The following is a 22,482-nucleotide window of genomic DNA, read 5'->3' on the forward strand; positions in this document are numbered from 1 at the left end:
ATAAACTACTAGATAATAGTGAACTTTGAGAATTTATATGGGAGTATCTACCACTGTATAGTCAATCCCAGAAGAACAATGCAGAATTTCTGCCCTTACACTATGGAATTCAGGCACTTGGAAGTGCTAACTCTGAAGCACATCATAATCATCATACGTTTACGATGAAATTTATACACAGGAAAGCAAGCACTGCACATAATTAAGGCTACCCAGGATCAGAATCTTTATGAAAATATTTCAGATAATATATCAAATGTTTTTTTAATTCGGTTTTGGTAACAATGCAGTTATATGACAAAGCTGAGCCAATCTAACACCTAACTGTCATTGAAAAGGGCAATCCTGCTCCCTCCTCCTAACTGTGAGAGTCCACCCTACATTTTGTGTCTCCTCTGATGCTTATATAAAGACATACTGGTTTATACACTTCACCAGCCTGGCAATTCCCCCTCACCCGCCAGTTATTAATGTTCTGCCAGGTTAACTCACTGACTGGATTTACCATAAAGACAGTGCGTACAAAGCAGCTCAAAACAGGGTGCATGGGTGGGCCCTTTGCTGTTCAGCATTCACAGCCCATCTCATATAATTACTCCTTGAAAATAAATGGAAAAGAAAAATATGCTGCTTTTTAAGAACTGTGACTTTTTATTTTTATTTTTAAACAAGCCCTTCAATTCCTTGGGTCTCAGTACTCCTCTACCATCTGCAAATATTTGTGAAGCATCTCCTCATCACTAACAGTACACTAGGTGTTATTCCACAGATGACGTCAACCTGCTGCTCCTATCAGTTACTCTACTGTCCTAAATGGCAAAGGTCTGTATATATGTATATATAACAGAATTTCTGGTGTTCCTTTACAGACTGCTTTTAAGAAAAATCCTTAAAATAATATATGCTAAAACCCCTGGGAGAACACAAGAAGTTGCTTGCAAACATACTGAAGTTTGCAAGCATACTGAAGGGACTACCACAACTAAGGTACTTTGGTTCATCATAATTCACCTCTCTAGCTTGCTGACACTGATATTACTTTATTTTATTTTTATAAAAGGATCATAGATATACATGATCACAGATACATATGAGATCTGTATGTGTATCTTTTTCTACAAAGTGTCTTTTCCTCCAGCACACTCAATGGAATGCTCCATAGAAACAGATGAAACTAGTAAGACAGTTTATGATATTCATGCTCCATTTAATGCACATGCTAAAACGTGTGTAAATGGGACACAGGGAGCAGGAAAAGGAACAAGACCATTTAAGCAGCTGAATGTTATCTTGCAAAATAGGATCCTATCCTTGGTCCTGTCAGAGATCTTGCACAAGTGTACGCAAGCCATTTCTACTAATTTTTTTTTTTTTTTATAAATACGTGATCAATAATTATACTTTACTAATTTTCTGAGTGCTTACCCTGACACATTTGGGTCTTACTTACCATAAATGCTGAGTACTCAAGGCTGCAATTAAATCAGTGACAGCAACAGTCCGAAAATACAAAGATGAATGCAATGCTGTATGTTTGGTTAGTTTGCTGGTTTGGTCTTGTCTTTTTTTTTCATAATAAAAGCTCTTAAAGACCTCAGTGGACATGCACACCAAACACAAACTTTCACCTTACTCCCAAGCATCAATTCTCCAGGCACAAAATAAGAAATATCCACCTCTTTTCCCTGAGGCATAGTGAAATACTCGTAATAACAAGCAACATGCAATATAGGTCACAAGGGTGAACTAATCAGTTAACAGTACTCTTGTTCCTGCAGCCAGCACAGCTCCTGGGAGGAGAAGGCAGCACACCTAAGATGGAAAAGAAAGCCCAAATCAGCTACTTAGGTAACTTCTGTGAGAAGGTGGACGAGAGGGGTCTGGCCTCTCCTGGGACCTAACCACTGATCAGAAAGTGCAATCAACTAGTAGGTTTCCAGCTAACATAGAGTAGCCACTTCAGCAGAGAACGGCTAGAGGAATGGGGGCACACATGTAGGACTGTCATCAAGAAAAGGTAAGCAAGACAATAAGACTGAAGAGAAACACTGGTTACCACCATGATTTTTTAACAGAACTGTAAGAGATTTGGCTTGTTTCTCAGTTCTGCTACTGCTGTTGGGCAAATCTGTTATCTTGGCAAGTCATTCCCCACCCTGTATTTCCACTTCCTTGCCTTGAAAACAAGGGCAATGACCCACCCAGGATTTAGGTGCGAAGAGAGCAGTAGGAATTATCTATAAGGGCCTCACAAGCCTGCTCATTACTGTTACAGAATTTCACAAAGAAATACATTCATTCTGCCTTTAGAGGAGGATTAAGGAGAGCACAGTAAGAGAACACATTATGAAATGAGAAGAAGCAAATTACAGAGCAGCTGCTTATTCAGTGAGCAGCATGTATCCTGTACATTCAAGGTAGGGGCTTCCGGGGATGGGGGGAGGGGGAATACTCATGTATCACAAAAGACTACAATGTAATATTAAGGTGCTATATAACAGTAATATTGTGAGGATGGTAAAAATAAAATGGCATAGGTAAAGCTCAAGGCTGCAACTTTAATGTTTGCATGCTTGACTTACACCTAAAGCTGTTCTTTTAAGAACATTCTCTTCTTGCCTGCAATATCTTTAATTCAGCTTTATTGTTTTCTAAAAGGCCATCTACATTCATTAACAAAAATTAGCAATTACTGAAAAATTCAAGCCAATACTTAATACAACCATGTAGACTAAGTAACATTGGACAATAAGTTAACAAAAGTGTAATCAAGAAGGCTTTGATCAAAAAACCTTGAAGTGAGCAGCGAAAGCAGTCACAGATTCTGGAAGGCATCCCTCATTTACATGCATGACAGAATAAAAACTTTCAGGAAACTACCAACACTAATTTAAACCATAGGTGAGGAGGACATGAATCACAATACAAAACAGATCTTCCAAAGCACAGGCAGTATTTCTTACTTCAGTATTTGAAAGCATTATTTCGACACAGACCCTTGGGTTGCAAGAGCTATGCAAGTAGTTTAGAAGACAAACCATTCTCCTAACCCGCAATTTTGATTTTAGGACACCCCATGCACTAGGAACAGACTTTTTCCCTAACTTCATTACAATAAACTTATTCAGGGTAAGATTTCATTCTGTGCAACATCTAGAAAAAAATTCTGCAAAATATTGTTAGCTCTCTGTAGACTAACTTTTCACATTGTGATACCAGCAAGGAACATTTTCTCATTCAAATCTGCTGAGGAAGCAGTGTCATACCCCAGCATAACTTCATTTTTTATGGATATTTCATTTCACCTGTGTTTCAAATATATCTTTCATCTACACATGGAACAATAACCTCAAAAAATCCAATTAGTCTGAAATATGATTGAACAAATACCTCTTTAGCAAAAGATGCACTGCAGATACACCAAGGAAATTCTATGCTTTCTATATTGTTTTTGAAACATCACAGTGTTACCTTCAGTGGCCATCTTTCAGAGCCACCAGTGGTCTGGGCCAGAAGATCTGCAAGAGCCCCTCCTAAAACTTAAAGACATAGATCTCTGTTGACTGCTCCACTCCTCAAATGCCATAGGTCTACCTTACCCACAAAAAAAAAAAAATAAACCCATATAATAATCCCCTGAGGCAAGAAAAAGAATCACAGGTGACAGTTATTAATCATAATGCACAAGACATTTCCATAAGGTGTTTGGACCATTCAGAGATGACAGCTGCATAATAATATATAAAAATAAGCGAAGTGACAATGATTTAGGTATTATTAGCAGCAGCATCTCGGGTAGTATGTTCTGGTGGTGGCCCTTTCAAGGAGCAGAGGATCTTGTGATTCTCTATCAGGGAGACCACTGACCGGCAATAAACAAAAAAAAAAAACAAAAACAAAAACAAAAAACCCAAACAGTGTAAAAAATCTATCACTGTTCTTCTAAGTATTCAAGCAGTTACGAACTGGGCCCCAAGGAGCAATTTTAATGATCAGAATCAGGGATTGTTGTGGCCTAAACAGCATTCTGTTACAACAGAAACATTCATGCTGTCAGCTGATACCCCTTTCCATACCAGCCCTGAGTTCTGTGAGCTGCACATGGGGACAGAAAGATGATGTTGATCTCTGTCCTCTTCTGTAATAAAGAGTCACACTAGAAATGAGAGGGCAAATGCAGGCTTTCTCTAGAACATGCCAGCGATGCCTCCAAATAAATAGAAAGTTTCATTTTTTTAATAAGCTACAGAGCTTTAACACCACACACCAGCAGACCTATAGTAGAGATACGTTTGAGGATATTGGTCCATGGCAAATAATAATGTGACTTCTTTCTCATCATCCCTGAAGGTATTTAAAAGATGTGTCGATGTGGCACTTAGGGACATGGTTTAGTGGTGGAATTGGCAATGTTCTGTTTACAGTTGGACTCAATCATCTTAAAGGTCTTTTCAATGGTTCTATAGTATTAAACATCTTAATCAAGAATAAGCCAGCACATAAACAGACACATGTTAGTATTTAAGGAGAGTATGAAATCAGCCAAATGGGTAAAGGGTAGAAATAAACTCTAAATTCATAGAAGTGAGCAACTAGATCACTTTCTCAAAACCCCCTCTTGGAACACAAACATGTTACAGGCCACGTAAATTTGCCAAGACAACAAAGAAGTTTTACAGAGAACTCTTCTGTACAGTTAAGATTTTTTTCCCACATTGCTGCAACAAATATCCACCACCTCCCTGCTGATAACCAACATTTGTGGTCTGATTAAATCAACAAGAACTACTCCTATCCTGCTTACATAAAATTCCAGAACTGTAAATCAGCCTCTTCTAATCTAGCTAATCCTCACTCCAAAGGAAAAAAAAGTCAAATCAAGTAACTACTAAAACCAGTGTGCTTCTGCAGTGTATCATCTTCAAAAGACTATCTACAACAGCAACAAGAACTTCCAGGTAACTCTTCGCCTTGATACCCTGAGAACCGTATAAACAAGGAATCCCGGTGACTTCTATTACATACCCCAAGGTGATTACTCCTCATTAAAGTTTTACGTTTCTCAAACAATTTTAAACTACTTAAGCCCATTTTCACATCAAGGCAAGCCAACACATGAGATGTCTAGAAACCATTTTATAAGAGCAATAATAGCACAGATATCCTGGTCCATTAACTAACATGGAAAATAATCGAAAAAAAAAGAAAGCACAAAAAACCTCAGACTTCTTAGGATTATACCCTTTAGAATAAAACGGTTGTGGCAATTGGATTCTACCTCAATGACTTTTGTACCCAGCAGCTAATCCTCACTAATTAACTGCTAGAATACACTAAAACAGAAATTTAGATTGATCAAAAGATATTATTCATGTTTATAATAACTCTTATAACCATTAGGAACAAAAATCTTTTAAGGTTTTTGATGCCATTAACTCATAGGCCAACAAGAGCTACCATCCCAAACAGACCTGAAATTCCTGAGAATCCACAGTGACATATCTTTATGACAAAGCTTAGTCTTAGTGAAATACATTTAATACAACCTCTATTAGTAAGCAAGCAGGAAACCAATCCGTTAAGTAAGAAAATCTTCTTACTTTAGGATTCTGGTAGAAGAAAATCCCAGCATGTCCTGTGTTTATAGACTGCTTTCCAGATACTATTTTCTCATCCAACTGCGTTCAGAGTCTCAAATCCTCAAATCCTTCAACCTGCTGATTCAGCTGAATTCACCCAGGTTCCCTCAATGTACAGATGCGTCCTATAGGTAACAGGGCAACTACTTCAGGCACCCAGGATACAAGCACCAGAGCTGAGACCACTTTGCTGAACTTGTATCCAACCAAAGATGGGAAATGAAGAGTTGCCCAATGTTCCAGCAAATTTTAGGTCTGTAACACGTAACTACAACAGATCCCGTGCTTTCTGGGTAGGCAGCCATACTGTCATCACCACCACAACTATGGAAAGCCTCACACCTGTCCTGTGACCCATACGGAATGTAAACTAGGAACAACACAAAGACTCATTAGACAGGATACTGCAAGGTCATGCAAAGAATTGAGAGACAAGGACTTCTGTCAGTTTGTCCATTTACCTTGCTGTTCCTTGAAAAGTGACAGTAAACTCATACTTAAAGATGCCTTATATACAGTGTATATAACGCTGAATACAGGATCCTGATGGGGATCAGAAAAGCCTGAACATGCTTGGTTTGCATGATCTACTTTTAACAGCAACAAGCCCACTGGTGTTGTCTACAAATTGCCACCTATTCTACATGTTCAAGCAATTTACTCAGACAAATGAATGATCATCCTCTGTATACTCCCTTTCTGTAAATTCTATTTTATTATCCCCCTTCCCAATCCCTTAATTTCATGTCAGATAAAAGTATTTGGTGACCATAAAAAAATACATTTTAAATACATAAAAATTCTTTTCTATGAGTCACTTAAAAAGAAAAGTTCACAATTTCTACCAGAAAAAAAGCAACAATAAAGCCAAGTAGCTTTCCCTTATTTCCTTACACCCCTTAACAGTAGAAGCTTTTCCTATCCCCAGAAGACAATCACTTAACTTTCAGATCTCTTTCTTTGCTGACTCGGATGAAAATTAATCACAGAGCATAACTGTCAGGTTCACTAGTGACAGAGGAAGCTCCTGAGAACAGCAGCCTAATAAAGCTTTCCTCCTTGAGGTATGACGGCAGACTTCTTAATGTACAAAACGATTTATTTTTGTTTGATATGTTAAAGCAATATTCATGCAGGGCATATTCACACTAGATTTTACTCCCAAAAACAGTTATAAGGTCAGAACTAAGTTGAAAGCCAATATTCCATGGACATCTCTAGAAAATCTGCAAGCGTTCGACACGGTCCCACACAACATCCTTGTCTCTAAATTGGAGAGACACCAATTTAATAGGTGGACCACTGGGTGGATAAAGAACTGGCTGGATGGCTACACACAAAAGAGTTGTGGCCAACGGCTCAATGTCCAGCTGGAGACCAGAAATGAGTGGTGGCCCTCAGGGATCGGTGTTGGGACCAGCCTTGTTCAACATCTTTGTCGCTGATGTGGACAGTGGGATTGAGTGCGCCCTCAGCAAGTTTGCCAATGACACCAAGCTGTGTGGCTCGGCTGATACACTGGAGGGAAGGAATGCCATCCAGAGGGACCTTGACACGCTTGTGAGGTGGGCTGATGCCAAACTCATGAAGTTTAACCATGAGAAGTGCAAGGTCCTATCCCTGGGTTGGAGAAATCCCAGGCACAGCTACAAGTTGGGCAGAGAAGAGATTCAGAGCAGCCCTGTGGAGAAGGACTTGGGGGTGTTGGTTGATGAGAAAATGAACATGAGCCAGCTTCAGTGCGCGCTCACAGCCCAGAAAGCCAACCGTATCCTGGGCTGCATCAAAAGGAGTGTGACCAGCAGGTCCAAGGAGGTGATCCTGCCCCTCTACTCTGCTCTTGTGTGACCTCACCTGGAGTATTGTGTGCAGTTCTGGTGTCCTCAACATAAAAAAGACATGGAACTGTTGGAACAAGTCCAGAGAAGGGCCACGAGGATGATCAGGGGACTGGAGCACCTCCCATATGAAGACAGGCTGAGAAAGTTGGGGCTGTTCAGCCTGGAGAAGAGAAGGCTGTGTGGAGACCTCATAGCAGCCTTCCAGTATCTGAAGGGGGCCTATAGGGATGCTGGGGAGGGACTCTTCATTAGGGACTGTAGTGACAGGACAAGGGGTAATGGGTTCAAACTTAAACAGGGAAAGTTTAGATTGGATATAAGGAGGAAGTTCTTTACTGTAAGGGTGGTGAAGCACTGGAATGGGTTCTCCAAGGAAGTTGTGAATGCTCCATCTCTGGCAGTGTTCAAGGCCAGGTTGGATGGAGACTTGGGTGACATGGTTTAGTGTGAGGCATCCCTACCCATGTTAGAGGAGTTGGAACTTAAGGTCCTTTCCAGACCTAACTATTCTATCATTCTGTGATTAGCGACTGTGGTCTAAAATAACTGTATCACATCTTGGTACCCCAAGGACTGACCACATCCCTCTGCAGTTGATCTACTGTGGTCATTACAAAAATGTCCTTCAATGTAAGATGCGTACTATTACTCTAGCAAAAAGGGAGTTGGCAGTTCATGAATCTTTCATCAAGAACTTATTTGTTTAAAGAAACTTTAAGGACACAAAATTAGAAGAATCCTTACATTTATTTATATAGTTACTGCTCTACCTAGAAATGTTTAGTGCTATAAATGACCCAACACAAAAGCCTGACAATTTTCATTCATCTCAAATGTGAGTCTCTGTCAGACTAAATATATGTAACAGTGACCTATGTTAGGAACCACGGTTTCTGTGGTCAGTAACAGAGGAGAATCATACTTTAGGAGGTCAGCAACAGAGATGACAATTTGCTTCAGAGTACTTTTATCTAAGAAACTCTGAAATCATCTACTACATCTGGAAATACTGACTGTTACAATGTGCACAGACTAAAAAATCATGTATGGATCCTGTGAAATGTACTCATTTCTTGGCTTTAATACTCATTTTGCTCCCTTTCCCCTCCCTTTACAAAACTGAAGAATGTTTGCAATGCGGTAGTAGATTCACTTGTCGAAAGCAAGACTAAATGGTTTTCACAACCAAAGAAAGCCTGCAGAAAGCCAGTGATTTTCGAAGTTGCTTACTTGCTTTGCCCCTTCCCAGCAAACTACAGATCCCAGCCACATCCCAGGCAGCTAATCTACATAATATGGTGCTTATCTTTTGGCAAAATAAACCTTGCTTTATGCTGAACATTTCTCATACTCAGTGACTAGAGCTTTAGGCCAGACATTACCATGAATACATGCGACAAGTGGTTTATATATACACAGATGTATATCCACACATTTTAGGAGCATATCACCATTTTCTTGTTTCAAATCTAATCCCAACAACAGAAAAGCAAATTTTCAGGGCAATCGCGTAGCAGTTAAAATTCAGAGAGTGTAAAAAGACATTTGGTTCCCCCTTCTTAAGCACTGCTTGTGCACACATGACTACATTAAATTTGCCCAGCATCAATATTTCTCACTTCAACTGTTGCACTAAGGTAACATGACCTGGTCATGATGTTACTGGCATTGTAAACCTTTCTAATGATGTCTTTTAGATCCATGTTGGGGTACATAAGTAGCAAAATTTAACTTTATGGGAAATTATTACAAAGACATTAAGATACATCTTTTTACCTTAATAGATGTAGCTGGCATTTGAAACAATTTTAGAGAAGGCGGCTCATCAGCATCATATCCAAGCTCACTTACACACCTATTCCAGCAGCCTTATGCATTAGTAACATCAGGTGTTATATCAAGAAATTATCTTGGTTTACAGACATTTTATAGCACCTTGATTTTTGGTTTGTTTTTTTTTGGTGGTGGCTTTTTTTTTTTTTTCCAGCGGAAGAAATCTCAACAGTTCATACTTGATAGGCTGTTCATAAATTATACCCTACTGCTGTTTGCAGGTTGGAACTTCTTCCCACACAAATTTCATTTTATCATCAGACTGTTTAATTCTGCACTTATAAAAATGTCATCCTAGTCACAAGTGAAGAATTAGACAGTATTGTCTTAAGGCTTTATGCACAAACTGTGACAAGACGCAAATACCATGATACTAATGAGCCAGTAGAGTACATGAATTGAAGGATCAGGCCAACACATATACTCCATAAAGAGCTAGGGCTTGCTGTTTTCCAAATGCAATAAAATCATGAAGTGATATAAATTAGTAACACGTTAACTATATTACAGTATTCACACTGTTATCTCTTGATATCACAGCCTTGAATATATTAACATATTGATAATATGAGTACACTAAAAATTATTTTTGAGCAAAAGCAGTATTAGTCTCTATACCATATCCCAAAATAAAATCCTGACAATATGGAAGAAGCTATCAGGAGATTCTAACCTCTCTGCATGTTGTGCTTTCCACAGTCTTTCTAAAAGACACTGAATTTTCCCCTAGGACACACTTTTAATCAAGTTCTGTGAGAAACTCTTACAGATATTCCCAGATATTTTATCCCACATGCTGAATGACACATGAAAAATATCTCTATATGGAATCAGAGGAAGACAATTTAATCACAGACAACACTGGAATACTCATACTGGTTACTGTATCTTAATTTGTACAATAATTTGTAAGTTAAATACGTTAAGCCTATGTCACTTGTATAGTTCACGGCATTACTGCCGATGTATAAAATATTCTGTTCTATGCAGATGATAAAAAATGTGTATTTAAAATGTATATAGCGTACTAACAAGCTAAACAGATGGAATTGTGTTTTTAACTTCTCTGGAAAGTACAGAAATGCAGTAACTAACAGCATTTGTGAAAATGAAAATAAATCTCATGAAAATCTGAATGGATTTTCTTTTGTTAGACAGAAGTTTGTGCTTGGCATATAGCCATACATTATAGCCAATGGCTGTGTTTTGCTGACATAGCCTGTCAATATCTATGTCTCAGCTGTTAAAAACAGTAAGTCAAATGTATAAACTCAATACTAGTTCAAGGGTTTCTGCATAGATTCCAATAAACAGGAGTGACAAAAAGAAAAGAAATTGATGAATATCAGTACTTCAAGAAACACTATTTCCCCAGAAGTATTTCTGTCAAAAAACTAACAAATTGAAGTGCAAGTTAACTGTAGTACTGATCCTTCACGTAGGGCCTGCAAACTGATAGAATCAGACACCCATGGCTGCTTATGTCCACAGAGACTCTGTGGGACTTCATTTGTCTTTAAACACTCAGCTGTGTAGATTAGCCTGTAAACTGGAGGTTTGAATCTGTTTCACCATAAATGATGCTGGTCTGAAAGGCATCTCTCATTAAAATGCCAGGCAAAGGCAAAAAAAAAGTACTTATTTTAAATAAAACACATTTATTTCTGTTAGATCCACTTAAGAGTCTTCAAAATAAAATATATTCCCAACAGCATTTACTTTTTGCTCCTTGTCCCATTCATTTAATGTACAAGACACTATTAAGTTTGGACAAGAAAGCTGGACACTTTGGTTTCATGTTTAGGGTAACAGCAGTATGTTTATTTATCAAAGACATTACACTAACATCACTATTTCTTATTTAACTTCTGTTACTTCACAAAGAAAAATGTATCTTAGATTAGAGCCAAAAGTAAATCAAACTTAATCCTAAATTACGCTAAACCTTTAAAGAGGTTTGGATTGATTAAGGCCCACTCTATCAAGCTAGTCCATACAGACAGGTCTCCATTTGTAGTATTTACAAAAGGACACATAGCAGTCCTCACAAGAGAATGACTCTACAAAGATCCTAGTCACAAAAAGCATCACAGATCTCTAGCAGCAGATACGGAAGACAACCCCACTCTGCTTTTCCCCTAAATACTAGAATACAACAAACCCTTCCTCCCCATCAGTAGATCTGAAAATATTTTACCTAAATCCATACACTAACAACCCATATCCTAAACGTCACTATTTGCAAATTTACATTATCAAGCCTGTGGTGCAAAGAAGCCATCTAGAAGTGAGATATACCCTTTCAGATGTACTGTCACCATTATTTCACTGCAGTAATATATTCTTAGTATTCTCAAAGTTCAACTGTAGCATTACTTCCAACCTCAATGATTTTACAATGCCAAATGTCTCCAGGACATGCTCCACAGAGCTTTAAATCCTCATACAAATAAACTTGTATAAACTGAACTGAGACAGAAAACAATCTTTTGAGAATCTACATAGTATTACAGAAGTATGTGTTCCTTCAAATGAACAAATTAGCCTGCAATATAACTTTTTGAATTTTGAGTAATTTTTCTTCCATTTTTTTAACCATTGTGGTTCTTCAAATAGCTACTTAACTACTTATGCTTTGAATTCTTAATCTATTTTATTGGGGATTCTCCATAAATAGAGTATGTTTGCAATACAGTAGAAATTAAACACATTTGAACAAGAAGAACAGTAACAGAAACACAGATTACATATATATCTGTTCTCTCAGGCCTTACCCTGAGGAGTAAAGACAGAAAAAATATATGTGCACATGACAGCCTAAATGCAAGAGGTCAGCCTCATCTTTTTTAGCTTTATTCGTTACATGAGCCCACTGACTAACTACATATTTGAGGAAGAGGGATATGCAGATATCCAGAAACAGCTACGAAGAAAATACTTTTGGAAACTGAATAAACACATACATTCAGCTGAGTATTCATCAAGAAAGGCCATGACAACAGTTTTCAGGAAACTGTGCAGTTGAAAAATTAATTTTGTGGAGTTTTCCTTAATTACTGCAATAAAAGCAGGATTGAACGCCTCTCCTATGAATCTGTCTGTACCCTGTACCAGGAGCTGCAGATCCCATGAGATCCACAGGAAAGCAGGCCTTGTGAGCTCTAGAGTTCCCAGCACAACCAAAGCTTCTACAGATGTCAGCTGTCACTGGACACATGCACAAATCCCAAACACTGCAAGGGGAACACTGAAAAGCTGCCTGAAGGTATGCAAACTTTTTACATAGCAGAATGCATTTTAAGTCTGATCAGACCATTCATTTACCTAGTCCGATGCTTACACAGTAAGAACTCCATCAAAAATTGATTAGCACTCTTTTTCCACCTCTTTCCTTTAGAAGGCATGTTTCATCGAACTCATGGGGAATGACTGCAGTTGTACTACTTACAAGGATGAAATCTGATATGGACCCTCCAAAGTGTTTAAGTGTGACAGGCCCAAGTTCGTATTTTTAGCAAGCTCATAAAGCATTACTGATAATCTGTGAATAAGTACAGCAAATAAACAAAGCAACTGAAATCCTATCAAAAGGAAAAACATAGTCCTCATAGTCATTTTCCTTGTACCAATGGCAAAGATGCTGCTCATCAGGAATAAGACATCTCTCTCATCTGAAACTTCTTGGACCAGAATGCCACATGGATGCAGAGATAGGTCATACTCCAAAAAGACTTTCAAAGCAAGACTAAAGCTGTGATTACTGGATTCCACATACTTACTTCTTTTATGATTGTGCAGAAACCCTTACAGCTGTTCTGTACAGTTTATGAAAACAAAGTAACCAGAGACATTATTTACATTTGCAACATAAATGTCTTCCTTTTTATGAGCCAGCTTAATACAGACATCACTACACTCATCCCAACTGAGCCTTGGCAGCAGTTAGGAGAGAAAAGATGATGAAGAGTGAAAGTGTTTAAAGCCCAACTGATTTCTCCTCAACTCCTACTGGTTCCCCCTGCCCTCCCAGCCACTTCCAGCCCGGCACTTGTTCGCATCTCCCGACACTGCAGAGAGCTCCCTTGCAAAAGCTTCCTCAGAACACCTGAGAGGAGATTCGGAAAAGGTTATTCAAAAAAAAAAACAAAACCACCAAAAATTAAGCTAAATGAACGTTCACAAGTCGGCACGCTTCACCTAGCTTACACCAGGAACAATGGAGACGCGGGTAGCGGGAGGATACGGCCGCCCGGGAAGATGAGGCCAACGGGACACGGTGCCAGCCCGCCTGTCCGTCAGTCTGCAGCTCCCCAGTTCTTTGTCTGTCCGTCTGTCAGACGGCCCCACTGGCAGCGCCGGCCCCATACCGACCTCCCCGGCGAGGCCTGCTTGGCCCCGCCGCGGCCCCGCCGCGCTGGGGGCCGGCTCTGCCACGGAAGCCCCGCCACCGGCCGGGGGGAGAGGAAGGGAGCTCTCGGCGCCCACCCCGCTGCGAGGAGCGGGGAGGGAGAGCGCCTGCCGCCTCTCTCCTCATTCCCCACTCCTCGGCCTCTCCGCCAGCGGGGCCAAGCGCGGCCCATGCGAGCGGGCCGCGCCGGGCCGCTCTGAGCTGAGCCGCGGCTCCCCCTTCTTTTCCTCCCCTCACCTCTCCTCCTCCCTCCCTCTCTCTCGCTCTCCGTGCACCTCCCGCCGCCGCGGCGGGCAGGCAGGAGGGCCCAGCCGAACCCGGCCAGCTCCCGCTCCCGCCCGGCGGCACTTACCGGCCGCACAGCTGCGAAGAGAAGGCGGGCCGGGCCGGGGCGCGGCGGCGGCTCAGAGTGCCCGTGCCGCGGCCCCCGGCATGGCGGGGCGGCGGCAGGGCGCGGGGGGGAGGAAGCGGCGGCAGCGGGGAAGGGGAGGCCGAGGGGAAGTTGGCGACGGTGGCTCCTTCCTGCTCCGGCGGGGCGAGCGGCGCCTTCCCTCAGCCTCCTCCTGGCGGTGACAGCGACAGCCTGGCCAGAGCGCCGCCGCGCCGCGGTGCACCATGGGAAACACGCCCGGAGGACCGGCGGGTGCTCGGGCGCTGCGGGCCGGCTACGCGGCGAGGAGAAGAGGGGAGGGAAGAGGAGAGGAGAAGGAGAGTCGGGCAGCACCGGGCCGGGCCTCCCGCGGGGCCGGGACCGAGACCGAGGCGGGCGGTGCCGGCGGCCCGGGTTATGCGTGGGTCAGGAGGCTGGCGCGGCCGTGAGAAGCCCCGCCGGGCGAGCGCTGCCCCGTGCGCGCCCTAAAGGAAGGTGGGGCGGGAAAGGCCCGCGGGCTGCGCGGCGTAGGTGGCCAGGCCTCGGGGAGGGGATGGAGCTGCCGGAGAGGCTGGGGGTGCGCCCCCCCAACTCCCGGTATCTTTCCAGCGGCTTCATTTCTGGGAGGACGGGGAAACAGAACGGTCCGGCGGTGCCAGGGAGGAGGCTGAAGTAACCCCTGGCCTCTCGCACCCCGCTGCTTTCGGGTGAGGCCGGGGCATTCTGAGGCAGAGGGGCGCGGGCCTGATGGGGGAGGCACTGGGTCACGGGTGTGTTTATGGAGGGGTTGGCTGTGGAACTCCTGGGACTTCCAGAGCCATCGGGAAGTCCTGAGATGAGTTTTCTGCGCTGTAATCTCCATAACCGTGATGTTCTCCATGACCCTACACAGTAAACTCTGTAGAGAATTGCCAGAGGCCAATCTTGAATCCCGTGCATTCTGTGGAGTAGCTGTCCACCTAAACTGTGTGCGACTTTACAGCTCTTGACTGTGCATTGGTCTCTTGCATCTCCCAACTTCATTGCTTCTAAGGGTTACCAACTCTTCCACGTTTCTGTAAATAAAGTCTTTAGGCCAACAACGCACTTAAACACATTCTTAACTAAATTGCTTTATGTCACTTGCTTATAATTAAGCATGTGCTTAAACTCTCTGCCGGATTAAAGCCAAAATCTGCATAAGCTCTATTGGGTAAAATTTACCAGCTTCATCAGGCTTAGCTTTGTGAGTCATTCAATTAGCAGCAGCCCAAAGCTTTTTGCTACAAGCTTAAGTTATTCCCAGGTTGTCCTACAGGATCTCCCTGTCTCCATGACAAAGCTTATGCCCTTCGTTCAGGTCCTGTTAGAAGTAAGATGCATCTGCCTGGTGATTCAGCTTTATGTAGGGTTTCCATATCCTTTAATGAGGTGCATTAATAAGATTGTGTATCCTTATGCAAGCCATAGGTCGTGCCGTTGAGTTACAGTGTAATAAGCTGCATTAAAAAGAAAATAGTAATGACATCAGGGCCCAGTTTGAAGGTCTGCCCTGGCTTTATGCAGTACATGTATTTCAAGATGATTGCGTCAAGTATTCATTCTGCATAAGCAGAGGAAGGAGTTAATAAAATGTAGCTACATTTCATGCAGTCATCTACAATTTTACATAAATACAAGAAACGCTATCAACCTGCATGCCGAATAAAATGGAAAACTATTCAATTTCCAAAAATAGAGTTTTAGAAACCGAGCGAAAATGTACGTTTGTGCAGCTTTGATTTTCTTTTTTTTCTTCAAAGACACTTAATTTGGTGACTATTCATTTTTACCTGTCAAAAAAAAATCCTTTGCATTTCATTAAGTCTGAGTCAGGAAGCTTAGCGCTAAGGCCTTATTTTAAGATACACTGTGGAATTAAAGCTTTCTGCAGGGTGAGCACAAGTCTTTCTCCAAGGACACATCAGTTGGAACCTGCTTTTCAGAAAAATTTGTTTGGCAATTAACAGTAATATGAAGAAGAAAGCATGTCTTGTACTTAATGCAGAAAAGTAAGACTCAGCATGTTTGCGTCCTCTTATTACTCTCTTACCATTCTTCTATGACCTTCATCAAGACATGCTCCGATTTTCAAATGTCAGTTTGGGTTAGGGTGGAGTTTTCTGTTGTTGTTTCAAGAGGAACCGAGTGCCTACAAATTGTGGTGTTGAGCGAGAAGCCTACAGTGCTTTGTTCATCTGGAAGTCCCCCCAAGCGAGGCAGAGGATAGTGAAGGAACACGTCAGACCTTGGACCTTTGCCACACAGATTTTCAAATGATGACAGTTGCTCACCAAGCCACCCAGCTGTGGCACTGACGTTTGTATTGGTGTTTTGACACACCTTAAGTACTATGGTGTTTTAATGGTTTGACATGACAAAATAGAAAAGGAATATATAAAGCCAAGAGCTTGAAGAGCTTAAAAGAGCACTTACATTTTGACCTTTTTGTTCGTTTTCCTCATGCCACTCTGGGAATAGCAGGCAAATGCCGCTTTTCCCTAGGGAAAAATTTAAGAGTCTTTAATATAGTCTTCCCTATCGCTTCTGAATTCTGGAAGTTACCCAGAGAAACCCTCTAAATGGCAGCGTGTGTGCAGCGTGGAGCACAGTGTGGTTCAGTTTACCTTTTTTTTTTTTTCTCCTAGGAGGGCTAAATAATGGAAAGTGAAAGGCATTTCTCCCTCCTCCCCCCCCCCCCTTTTGTTAATTCCTTTTTCTGTATAAATCAAAAACCCAAGAAAACCAGGAAGCACAAGTAAGCTATCTATTAAAAAGTGTGGCTTTTGGGAAGTGTTGGAGAATATATGTGTGTTTTAAAATGTCTTAAACAGGAAGTGGCTTCAGAAGTAACTGTAGAATAAGCAGAACCATCTTCATTTGGCCTCCTGCGTGACAAAACTGATGGGTTTCATTCATTCAATTTATGCATCAAGCCAGTAACTTCTAATGAAGCAGCAGCTGATCTGGAAAGATCCAGTCTGGGGATTTGAGCAAGAAAGCCACTGGTTAGGTAGGTTATTGAGATGGCCACTTAGCCCATCTCTTAAAATTATGCCTTCATATTTGTCTGAGTTCATCTAGCCTGAGCTTCTAATCATCAGTTTAACCGCAATAGCTAAAAGACTGTGTATCAGAATTTTAAATCAATTTTCCAGCTCTTGCTTTATCCTTTTAACTCCTTTTAAATCCTCTTACAGCTTTTCAAAAAGTATTTTTTGCTTCCTTGAAAACAGTAGTAGTGTGGCCCAAGATGAATCCAGGAGGAAGGATGGGGCATTAGGGTGTGAAAATACACAGTTCATCTTCCCCAACCACACTAAACCAGCCTTTTCTGTGCTTGTGGAATCACCAAACAAGTGAAGTTAGTAACGTCGGTGGAGGATGAGAGGAGCTTGACTTTCAGAGTTAACAGATGTTTTCTCCCTCACCCACTTGAATTATTCTTGTAGTAGGAAAGTTAGTTTAAACTTGAGTGTCAGCGCATCTCACCAGCCTACAGGCTGGGCATGACCTGAAATACGGCCTGGAAGCCCTTTGAGAAAAATCGTAACTGCATAAAGGAACAGTAATCATCATTAGCACTAAACCGAGGATGGAGAGCAAAAAGTAAATATAAATGGCTTGTTGCCACAGAAGTGGAGTTAAACACTACTTAGTCCTCATCACAGATTTAGGTTTTGTTCCCTGTTCGGCAACACAGCCAAGTACATGTCTAACTTCAGAAATGCAAATATCTCATTAAATTAAATGGAGCTATCAGATACTGAATCAGAAGGAAAACTGAATGCCTTCTCCAAATTCTCTCCTTCCCTCCATCCTTGGTCCACTAAGATCACTGCAGCCCTGGTTAATACTAGTACGTGCCAGTGATAAAATGAATGGTGCTTCAGAAATGCCTTGATGAATGCCTGACATTTCAACAGTGGATGCAATTAGGGAATGATTGCTATTGAAAGCTAGAAAAAAAATCCATCTATTTTTTTTTTAATTCAAGTATTTCACCAAGGCTTTAGCTAGCACAAATATTCAATGCAGAAAATTAAATTAGTCCATTGTCTGAGCATCTACTCACTTTGTCTGTAAATTGTTCCTCTTCATTTCAGCATCCCTGATTGAATTTTTATTTTAATTGTATTTTTTATAGCAGACTTTCAATTCATGATCACACATAAGCCTGACTCAATTGAGTCTGTGTTGTCCTGTGTTGCTAGCAGATCAGGAATCAGTAGTGATGCTGTCAGTCACGTAGTTGTATGCTATGCATGTCCTGACATTAACTAATGCAGAGAAGTGTGATGGTACTGTATGTCTCAAAATACCTGTACATGTGATGCTTGTAAACAAAAATAATTAATTATGGAAAATATTGGTCAGAAGGAGAGGGAGCATGCACCTGGCTCTTTAACTTGCTCCTGCAATCTTGCTGTTCCCAAATCTGTTTAGAGGAAAAATCTGTTCCACCTGAGCCCTGAAGAAGTCTTCACATCAGTTTCTAATGCCACAAACACACCTGACTTGACTCATTCATTTATTTTACAATAATACAGAAGCTTAAAGTGCTTTAAAACTTGAGCTGAAGACATCACAGAAACACCAGAGAAAATGAAAAGTAATGGTTTGGTGAGAGATACTCCTGTCTGAAAAAAAAAGTTAGCAAGCCAACATCAGTCAAGATGGTTTCGCGTAGACACAAGACATTCAGATATCTCTTAATATGTTTGACTTGGCCACACATGGCATTCCTGTAAAATTAGCATTATAAATCTCAAGATTAAAAGAAAAGAGAATGTTTAATATTCCATGCTGAGATGCCTAATAGACACAAAAAGCAACAAAAATGATAATAATGTAGTACTTTGCCTAACATAAATTGTCAAATGTCATAATGAGGTACAATTTAGAGAACCAATTTCTCTGCCTTAAAACACGAGTTATAAACAGAGCAGAAAACTGTCTACTCTTAACTTATATTAGCTGTCTACATAAGACATTTAAGTCAAATTAACTGCAGATGGGAAAGTAAGAGGGCCTTAAACTCCAGTATGAACACTTTAGGATTAAAACTTTCAGAATTAACTGTAAAGGAAACTGGGGATATTTTATCTGTAAAAGAGCATCCACACAGAGATTTGGTGGACTTTAACTAATGCAATTTAATGTCACACCTTTACTTAATTTATCTTAATCTTTTCCAAATGTCCCACTGCAGACAAGTTCTTTAGTTTGAAGTATTATGGTGGATCTAATTTGAAAGATAGCATTAGCTGAAGCATTAGCTAAAGGCTTGCCCATATGGGAAGGTTAGTCAGTGCAGAGGAACTAGCCACTTAATATCTGCTTTGTGTCAATAGCCTTTAGTTTATATTAAAGTGTTGTAGGCTGCGTCACGCCACCTGACATGGACTGAGAGTTTATGCAGAGCAACTACTCTATTTTAAATTTAGATTCACACCTCTTTATGAGTCTAAGATGTAATTAAAGCAAAACTCAAGATTCAAAGAGCATGTAGGAGACCAGATTGTGATAATGATGGGAGATTGATACTTATTAACCAAAAGTTCAAAGTTGAAACAGGAAAACAAAACAAATAAATAAATAAATAAGCCAAGCCTGTTGGAGATAACATGGAAACTCCTGAAAACAATGAAACCCAAGAGGTTGTACCTTCCCAGGGTGACAAGGATAAAGCCGTTATTCTAAAAGGCATGTTTCCATGTATTATTTGAGCCAGCAGGAAAGCCAACAGAGTAGAGAAATCTGAATCTATGAAAACCAGTAAAAAGGAAAATCTCAAATCTCAGTTGGCAGTGATGAAAGGGAAAATGAGAAGGGCACAAATGGACCTTGAATATGAAAATGGGAATGATTCTCAAAGTGAAGAAGTAAAAAAGCCATAAAAAGTTAGAATTAGAATTTACAAATTGCTCAACACAGCAAAAAAGGAAAAGTATAGGGTTTTGCAGTCTCGTAATAAAAAACACCATATAGTTACCCTCCCTTTACTGGTGTCCTCTGGTAGTACTCTCAAAAATAGCATCAGAACAATAAGGAAATGCTGGAACAAGGAGGCTATTAACCATTCTCCAAATCACATAGAGCATATCCATGACTGTCAGAAGCTGGAACAATAGGACTGCCAGCAAAGCTATGGAGCCATACATCTTGACCTGAAAATCAGTCAGAATGGTCTTTCAAAGCCTTTGAAAGATTGTGTTATGGCAAGGTTTTGTAAATGAAAATCAGATCTCACTAATCCACTAATCTCTTAGAATTATTGATTGTATCAGTAATGTAAGAATATAAAAAGAAACCTAAGCTTATTTTGTCTTCCAGAATATATTTGACAATTTACAGTGTCAGAATTTGTCCAGGAGAGAGAAGGCAGAGAAGAGAGTTAAGTGGTCACTTTTCATCAGGGCATCGGGTTAACAACAAAGGCCTCAGCCTTCCCTCCTAAACCCATTTGTTGTTACAGTACAGATTGGGAAAAGACAAATGCTGAACTGGGATATGATAGATATAAAACATAGGTATGAATTTATGAAATTAACCAGGCCCCAGAGGGGATGAAAGGAAACTTCAGAGACCTTTAAAAAGCTAGATGAATGGACAATGTAATTGCCAAAGAAGTTCATTATATCTGCATTAAATTATGCATTTAGGAGAACAGGCAAACTGCTAAGATACCCTACAAGTGAAAAATGTCTAAGGAACAGCTTCAGGTGGGAGGTTCTAGTCAGGGAAAAGCAAGAAGGTAGAGCTGCTGATATGTAATTTTCTCAGGTGCCTTTCTCATAAAATGAGAAATGGACTAGAAGAAATTTCTCTAAGGCCAATGCCAGCTAATTATTAAAACCTTCTTGGAAGCAGTTATGACTGACTTTTCTTTCAGAATACAAGGGTGCACTGAACGGAATTGCTTAGGACTTGCACCAGACTATTCAATGGTTCAACTGGAGAATGAAGACTGCTAAGTTTTCAGATTGCACCAGTCTGGAGATGGCTGCAATAACGGCCAGGGTCCAGGTTTAGGTTCAGCCTCCTCCTGATAGTTTAGGAGTAAGGTGGAGAAGATGGAGCTCAGCTCAGTAAGGACAGAGAAAAGGACCTGCCCTGAATCTACAGCGGAGCTACAGGACAGCAGTATATCAGAAGATGGTTTAGTAGGGGAGTACGGCTGTTCATGAGCTATACATGAACTTACCTGCACACCATCCTGTTACGTATGAACTGGCTTATACCTCTTAAGACACAAAGGGATCATTTCCATTCAGTCTATACAGTGTTGTTTTCAGCTAGAAGTATTATGTCTGGTTTGGGGCATGAAACTCAGGAAAGACACGGCCCAGTCAGAAAGGACAGTAAGAATGATAAGAGATCTAGAACACATGACCAAAACACCTAGGTGAACTGCAGTTGTTCCGAAGGAGAATGCTAAAGGGGAAACATGATAAGAGTCTTCAAATATGTATCAGGCCATTGCAGAGACAAGTGGAAAAAGCTTCCCCTATTCATGGGAGCTACATAAATTGTAAATTGCAGCAAGGAAGCTTCAGGTTAGGTATTTTTCTGTCTTTCTAATAGCAAAGGTCACAAAACACTGGAATGGCCTATAGGGCTGTGGAGTCACCAGACGTCTTTAGGAACAGATTGGACAAATATATAGGGAATGCTTTAGGAAGTAACCTACATCATTGTCTTTGCCCCCAGGTGCCACCCAGCCTTGTTTACTGTTGTGCAACAGAAAGCTTAACAACTCCATCCTTTCAGTGTGCAGATGAAATAGGATGAAGAAAACGAAAAGGCAGACTATCTTGACACAGATCTGTGGCACAACCTCAAGCAGACTGCTGTGGTATAGCCATCCACAGCCATCTCAAAGAGACTTGGAACTTCAGAGGATTCAAAGAAAAGCAACAAGTAGGATCAAGAGCATGGCAATTCACAAAAGATTGAAAACATCTGGATTATTATCTTCAGAGAAAAACAGTGGAGAGAGAATAAAAGTACATGAAGTAATGTCTGGTACAGACTGATCAGGAGGTTCTCTTTTTCCTGTCTCATACTGTAGAATAAAGGGACTTTCTGTGAACTATCAAACTAAAGGTAGGATATTTAAAATTGAAAAATAAAAATTAAAACTAATAAAATAAAAAAAACAACAAAAAAAAACCACAACACCAAAGGAAGTACACAACAAGAGACTGAAGTAGAGAACTTCTCTGCTATGGTACATTCATAGCATTGATACTAAACCCAAAAGGATTCAGAAAGAAAATGTCTTACCAACATAGGTACATGAAACACCATGAACTCTCTGAAAAAAGTCTGGGTCAACTTGTGTGACATCAGCACTTTGCACCACCCTCT

At 40.8% G+C, this 22,482-nt stretch overlaps 1 protein-coding gene and 1 long non-coding RNA gene across 8 annotated transcripts in view; one reads left to right on the plus strand and one right to left on the minus strand.

Moving 5' to 3' along the window:
• Positions 1–14,369, minus strand: part of ZNF148 (zinc finger protein 148) — a 45,826-nt gene extending 31,457 nt beyond the window's left edge. For 3 of the 7 annotated variants that reach the window (XR_008975023.1, XM_057430074.1, XM_057430069.1), the window contains exon 1: positions 14,074–14,368. The gene's annotated coding sequence lies outside the window, so the exon portion shown is untranslated. Of the gene's footprint in view, positions 1–13,510; positions 13,709–14,073 lie in introns of those variants that run through there. The other 4 variants (XM_057430075.1, XM_057430073.1, XM_057430070.1 and 1 more) reach the window with 3 other exon arrangements.
• Positions 14,370–16,775: 2,406 nt separating this feature from the next.
• Positions 16,776–22,247, plus strand: LOC130610325 (uncharacterized). The gene is made up of 2 exons (XR_008975029.1): positions 16,776–17,122; positions 21,823–22,247. It is a non-coding gene; the product is annotated as an uncharacterized LOC130610325 (long non-coding RNA).
• Positions 22,248–22,482: the final 235 nt, after the last annotated feature.

This window comes from Pezoporus wallicus, unplaced genomic scaffold (genome assembly GCF_028554395.1).
Source record: "Pezoporus wallicus isolate ANWC-B61680 ecotype Strahan unplaced genomic scaffold, APGP_CSIRO_Pwel_v1 contig_5261, whole genome shotgun sequence".
Taxonomy (NCBI): domain Eukaryota; kingdom Metazoa; phylum Chordata; class Aves; order Psittaciformes; family Psittacidae; genus Pezoporus; species Pezoporus wallicus.